Source organism: Octodon degus, unplaced genomic scaffold (assembly GCF_000260255.1).
Source record: "Octodon degus isolate 3935 unplaced genomic scaffold, OctDeg1.0 scaffold00037, whole genome shotgun sequence".
NCBI lineage: Eukaryota > Metazoa > Chordata > Mammalia > Rodentia > Octodontidae > Octodon > Octodon degus.
Genome location: NW_004524613.1, coordinates 11,790,195 through 11,796,506, shown reverse-complemented (window position 1 = coordinate 11,796,506; position 6,312 = coordinate 11,790,195). Strand labels below are relative to the sequence as shown.

General features: G+C 39.7%; 1 pseudogene; it reads left to right on the top strand.

Annotated features, from left to right (window-relative positions):
• The first annotated feature begins 3,127 nt into the window (after nt 1-3,127).
• Nucleotides 3,128-3,981, top strand: LOC101561635 (annotated as a pseudogene).
• Nucleotides 3,982-6,312: the final 2,331 nt, after the last annotated feature.

Genomic DNA, 6,312 nt, shown 5'->3' with positions numbered 1-6,312 from the left:
AGCCTTAGATTCTTTCACTGTAGCTCTTCACACCTGTTTCTTTCCAGTATGTCTTAGGTCTTTAAAGACAAAGCCTGGGTTTTATTAATCTTTGCATCCGTGTCACCCCAAACCCAATCCCCATCTACCTTCAATAAGTGCTATTTTTATCATATCACAGATGAAGCATCTAAAGTTCAGAGACCATAAATAAACTGCTAGAGGTCATATAGTTAGAGAGTTGAATATCCTGAGATCAGGGGAGATATATAGGAGAAAAGGAAACTCATAGAGCCAAAAGACTGTTTTTGAAGCCAGAGCTTTCTGAGTGGCTAGGTAGCCAGTGGGAACTTTTCTTTCAAGCCACATCTTCTCATCCTTGGACATAAATGTCCCAAGAATGATGTGAATTTTGGGCATCCCAGGTCCTGAATGGTGGAGTGGGAGTCCCTGAGATGGTAGAAAGGAGAGGATGATGCAAAGTGAGCAGAAACAGGGTGTGTAATGGGCATTTTCCGGGTCCTGCCAATATGCCTATGCCTAGTTCTGAGAAGGTGTTGAAGGACCAGCCACAGGCTTCTGCTCCCACTGATTCACATCAGCTCCCCTGTTCACCCAAGGCATTAGCCCTCTATGATTTCATATTAATCTGCAGGCACTTATTGCTCTGCAAGGCTGTTTTGACAAAAGTTCATTATCAAGACTGCTAAATGCTTTTAAAGCATTGATTGGGCGAATTATTACATCACTACGGTAGACACTGTGTTTGAAGATGGATGGTGTTGCTCAGACCATCTGAAATTTTCCTTCTTTTAATTGGATCGATCTCCAGAATAAACGAAGTTTAATTGAATTTTGAGGAAAATTGAGCAGTTGTTTGTGAGTCTCTGTCGATAGGCATTATTTCAATTACATGGTGATAAGTGAGCAGGGGTGGGTAGATGGGGTGGACAGGGTTGAGCTTCACTGCACACAGCCTGGATGAAAGTTTGCCTGAAGTGAATCCCACTTCTGGCCCTGCTCATTCAGTAACTACTTATTAAAGTTCAACTTGGTGCCCCAGTTTAGCTTTGGGTCGCTTCCTTCCTGTTGGTTAAATTCATTCAGTAGACACTACTGGTGGCCAGGAACACAGGCTCTCATGCCTCAGGAACCTGGGTCCCAATTCTGGCTCACTAGGCATAGGACTCTTGGTGAATTACATACAGTCCATAAGCCTCAGTTTCCCCATTTGTCAAATGAGACCATGGTGTCCCTAAGCCTTGAGATGGACATAAATAAGCACAAAAATAAGATACAGTTATGACTGGAAGGTTGGGTAGGCCTAGTCCCATGTCAGTGGGATGTGATCTTGAACACACATAGATGTCAGATGATGCTTTTATGTATTGTGAAGTTTTTCTCTCCCTCTTTCTCTGTCTACTTGTCTCCCTTTTAAAAAAATGTATTTAGTACAGGGTCTACAGGATCTCACCATGTAGATCAGACTCATAGTGATCCTCCTGTTTTTAACCTCCTAAGTGCTGGGATTACAGGCAGGCACCACCACTCCCAGTCTCGGCTGCCCTCTCAGTGTACCCCAGGGGTGGGGCTGGCACAGCATGCTGGGGCTCAAACCCCAGGCTCTACATCTGCCTAAACAGGTGCTTTAGTCTGCTGAGCTATCTCTCTGGTCCTCTTCTTCTTTTTTCTTAAGTGTGTTCTCTCAGACTTAAATGCCCTCCCCTTCCCCATCATTTCCTTCAGTTCTTTCTCTACAATAATTAGGAATAGTACAGAGTGCTGCACAGTGTGCCATGGGTACTTAATGGTAGGTGTGATTCTGCAAGGAGACAACATTAAATCTGCAGTCTGAAGAATGAGTAGAGTGAGTGAACTAGCGAGCTGTGTGTGTGTGTGTGTGTGTGTGTGTGTGTGGTGTTCTAGGTAGAGGTGACAGCAAGTGCAGACACCCTGGAATTGAATGTGAAGTGTATAAGGAACTGTCAGCATGGGATAATTTCTGTTTTCTTGCATATACTTAAGCATGACCTATGGACTAGTATGTGGTCTATTTTAGAAAATGACCCATGTGCAGCTGAGAAAAATGTGTATTCCACTGTGGTTGGGTGGAACACTCAGCTAACACTGACAAAGGATCTACAAAGTGCGGTACAGGGCTACAGGATAAATCCTGAGGGGACTTGACTGACCTTATCACACACAAAAGTTACATTTCTTGTTATATAGGTTTTGCTTTATCTTGGTCTTAACCATCCAGCAGAAAAGTAAAAAATGAAGTATATAAATTAAAGCCATATTAATACGATGAGCTGTAAAAGGCTCAAGTCAATAACTTCTGAGGATAACCCACTAATATTATAGACTGCTAGACAGTGTTGGATTGTTTAGCTGAATTCAAACACCTATAGTATTTAGATGCCAATAGAATATCCACCTCTGACAAGACTAAAAAAAGGGGGGGATACAAAGGAAAGATCATTTTGTATTTATGTATACAAAATAGTTAGGATAGATATACAGCTACTTTCGCTTAATTCAATGAGAAGAAAGAGGTGTACTAATAGTGTTTGGACATAATATCCTGTCTGCTTCTTGTACTAAGAAGGTAACAATGTACAATGTATTGATTATTGAAACTGTCCAACTAATCAGCTTTGAAACTGTCTCATTCATATTTATTTCTTAAATTAAAAAAATAAAAATAAATAAAAAACAAAAAAAAAAAACTAAAGAAAAAATAAAATTAGAAAAAAGCGAAAAGGAACTGTCAGTAGACTGATGTGGTTAGAGTATGGCAGGAAGGGAAAATATAGATCAGCAACAGACAGACCTCAGTGAGGAGCTTGGAGTCAAACATAGCTCCACAGGGTTCTGGACCCACTCATTCCATTACCCCATAGCATCTGAGCAATTTTCCCCCAGCCTTTCTCGAAGTTTCAGGCAGATCAAATCTTAGGGGCTCTGTGCTCCCAGCTTCCAAGGGCTAGAGAAATGGGCAGGATTTTCAGACTCTACAGTATGAAGGCTTTCTAAGTTAGACAAGCCTGCTCAGTTGCAGGGCAGCAGCACAGGTGCACAAGTGAAAGGCCCTCTGAGCCTGCTGAAAGTATGCCTGGTGGAAAAACTACCATCTCCTTAGCCCACCATGGTGGATGAAATTGATTTTATTACTGGTGATGCTGGGGCTTCCAGCCCTTACCTTATGCAGTCATTGGCCCTGCACAAAAATGACTTCGTGTTGCTCAAAGGATGACTGTGCAAAATAGTGCAGATGTCAGCTTCCAAAACTGGAAAGCATGGTGTTATGGCCTGTGTGTAGTTGTCCCCGCAACTTTCTTCTCATTGAATTAAGTGACAGTAGCTATATATCTATCCTAACTATCCTAACTCAGGCAGTCATGGGGAGGCTTCTGGAGTCTGTGATTGATTGTTGTGGGTGTGGATGCTGCACCTGCCCCGGAGCAGGTGATTTTCATTACAGTGTAAGGAGGGGAGAGAGGCCAGCTGGCTGCCTGAACAGCTGCCACTCCCCTTGCCCTTTGCCCTTTGCTGCTTCTAGGAACTGCTGCTCTCTGCCATGGGGCCAGCTGAGTGTGAACTGAAACTTCCACTGACTGTGAGCTAAATAAACCCTTTCTTCCTTTATTTGGGTGTTGGGTATTGGTCCCAGCAATGAGAGAAGAGTGACTGAGACACACAGTCATGCCAAAAGACACCTTGTTGGAATTGATATTTTCACAGGGAAAAAATATTTGCCCTTCTGCTCATAACACAGATGTTCCACATATTGAAAGAAATGATTATCAACAGATATGCATTCAAGATGGTTACCCTTCCCTGCTGACGGAAACCAGTGAAGTCTGTGAAGATCTCAAACTGCCAGAAGGTGAACTAGGAAAAGAAATAGAAGGAAAGCAGAATGCAGATGAAGATGAACAGGTGTCTGTCATGTGTGCCATGAGTGAGGAGAATGCTGAGGCCATAAAGCCCTGCAAATAATGAGAACATGAGACATGATCAAACTGGTTATGACTGGATCACCTGGAGATACAAAGTTTGATTCTAATTGTCACCAAAGCACCAAAGCACCAAAGCTATGGCCTCCATAAGTAACCTCATTCTCTCTCTCTCTCTCTCTCTCTCTCTCTCTCTCTCTCTCTCTCTCTGCTGAAAGTACCCATTCTCTTTTATTTTTCAAATTTATAGGTGTCTTTCCTATAGCATTCCTGTGGTTTTCAGTATTTAAGTCCAAGAAACAGACAAGACAACCTCAGCAGATGTGATTTGTCTGAGGAACTCATTTCTAAATTTTCATTAAGTGATTAATAAACCAAGGTTTTAAATCAGGCAATGTAGCATCTATGGTATTGAAGTACCACATTTAAGTTGAATTGTTCTGAGTTAGTTGTAGATTTAATATCATGGAACATTGTGGATTGGAATTGTCAGTTTCAGCCTGTGGGTGGCATATACAAATCTTTAAACAAAAGTCACTTTATCAAAGTGTTATTTACTTTGATGGCCATGTGTCACCACGTATACTAATACTATTATTTTTTCCCATAATTTTATTGATAAACAAATAGCAATGAGACAGTTTCAAATCAAATTGATAGGGCAGTTTCAATAATTCACACATTGCATACATTCTTTCTAGTGGTTAATTGTTGTACTACTAATACTATTCTTTGCAAAATGTTATCCAACTTAATATAATCTTACAGTGATTTTAGTATCTGATTATTCTTGACAGAAGGACATTGAACTGTTTGATATATATGAATGAGTCAGGTTACAAAGAGTATATGAAGTACATTAGCAAAAGAAGTTGCTAAAACTATTGTTAAATTTGAGATCTTTATTGTCAGCAAAAAATAGGGAGAGACTTTTTAGCTGTATTTTGGCTTTCTTGTCACCTACCCTCCATCTCCCAACACTGAAAGGATTAATTACCTCCTTAACAAGGTACTGGCCAGTATTCTTTTCCCAGTCATGTTGATGCATGTCAGTATTTATCAGTAACTGCACTTTCCCAATCATTTTAAGTAGAATTTTATATGTTAAATACTTGTTAGACTAAAACTGGAAATTCTTAAATTGATAAGGAATTCTTGACTTCAGCTAGTTAAATTTGTGCACATTTTTGTCTAAAGTGAAATGAAAGTGAATCATGGCAGAAATACCACTTCATTTGAGAATAAAGTACATAAGAATTTTTTGAACTGAGTTATTTAAGAAGTGTTTTAGGTGATGCCATTGTCTTTCTATTTAGTCTTTTAGCCTGCATGTATGTTATTTTGGACACTCTTACAAGAGTTGACTTATTAGCAATCATTGGAGTGAAATCTAGAACAAAATCACTATATCTCATTATTATTTTTTATTTTATTTTATCTTATTTTGTTTCATTTTTATATATTTGGTACAGGGTCTACAAAGTCTACAGTTTCTCACTACACAGATCAGACTCATAGTGATTCTCCTCTTTTCAGCCTCTCAAACCCTGGGATTACAGGCATGGACCACCACGCTAAGTCTCAATCACAGCCTCAGTGTGCCCTGAGGCGTGGCTGACTATATCTCATTATGCCTTGTTTTCTAAAACTGGTTATGAGATCTCTCCCACAATGCTTTAGCCAGACAGACATTTGTTCTTATCATCTAGAGGAAAGTATATCTGATACTTATCTAATCAATGACTAGAAATAGCACTTGGACTGTGAGATTCCAAAGATTCAGTTGCTTAGTGTGTGCACATTTTTTTTTTTTTGCAGTACCAGGTATTGAACTCAGGACCCTGCACTTGCCAGGCAGGTGCTTATTGTACTAAGCTATCTCCCTGGCCCATGTGTGCACATTTTTAAATGTTGTCTTGGCCTAAGCAAACTCCTTTGCAAAAGATGCAAGCTACTTGAAGAGAAAGGTAAGAAGGTAAGGAAGAGAATTCCAAAGCACAAGAAATACTGAGACTGTAGTTAGTTGACTTTAGTACGACATTATAGCTTTTGTCCATCAAAAGCACAATGAAAAATTGGACTGAATTCTTTCTAGCATTCTATTTGAATATCTACTACACATTGTTTTAGTTTTTTAGCACTCTAATCTCTGATGTTTATCTTATTTGTTACTGGATGATAGTTGCCCAGAGGACGTCCATAGAGTTATTTATCTACGCTGCTTGCTGGTCATTCATCTGTCCCCAGTCATAGCTATATTAGTGTTCTGATATAGTATTAATTCTGGATTATCATGCCCTCACTCTCCATAATTTATCAAACTTCGCATCTCTTCAATTGTGATAGAAAGGTGTACAAATTATTATAATGCCTC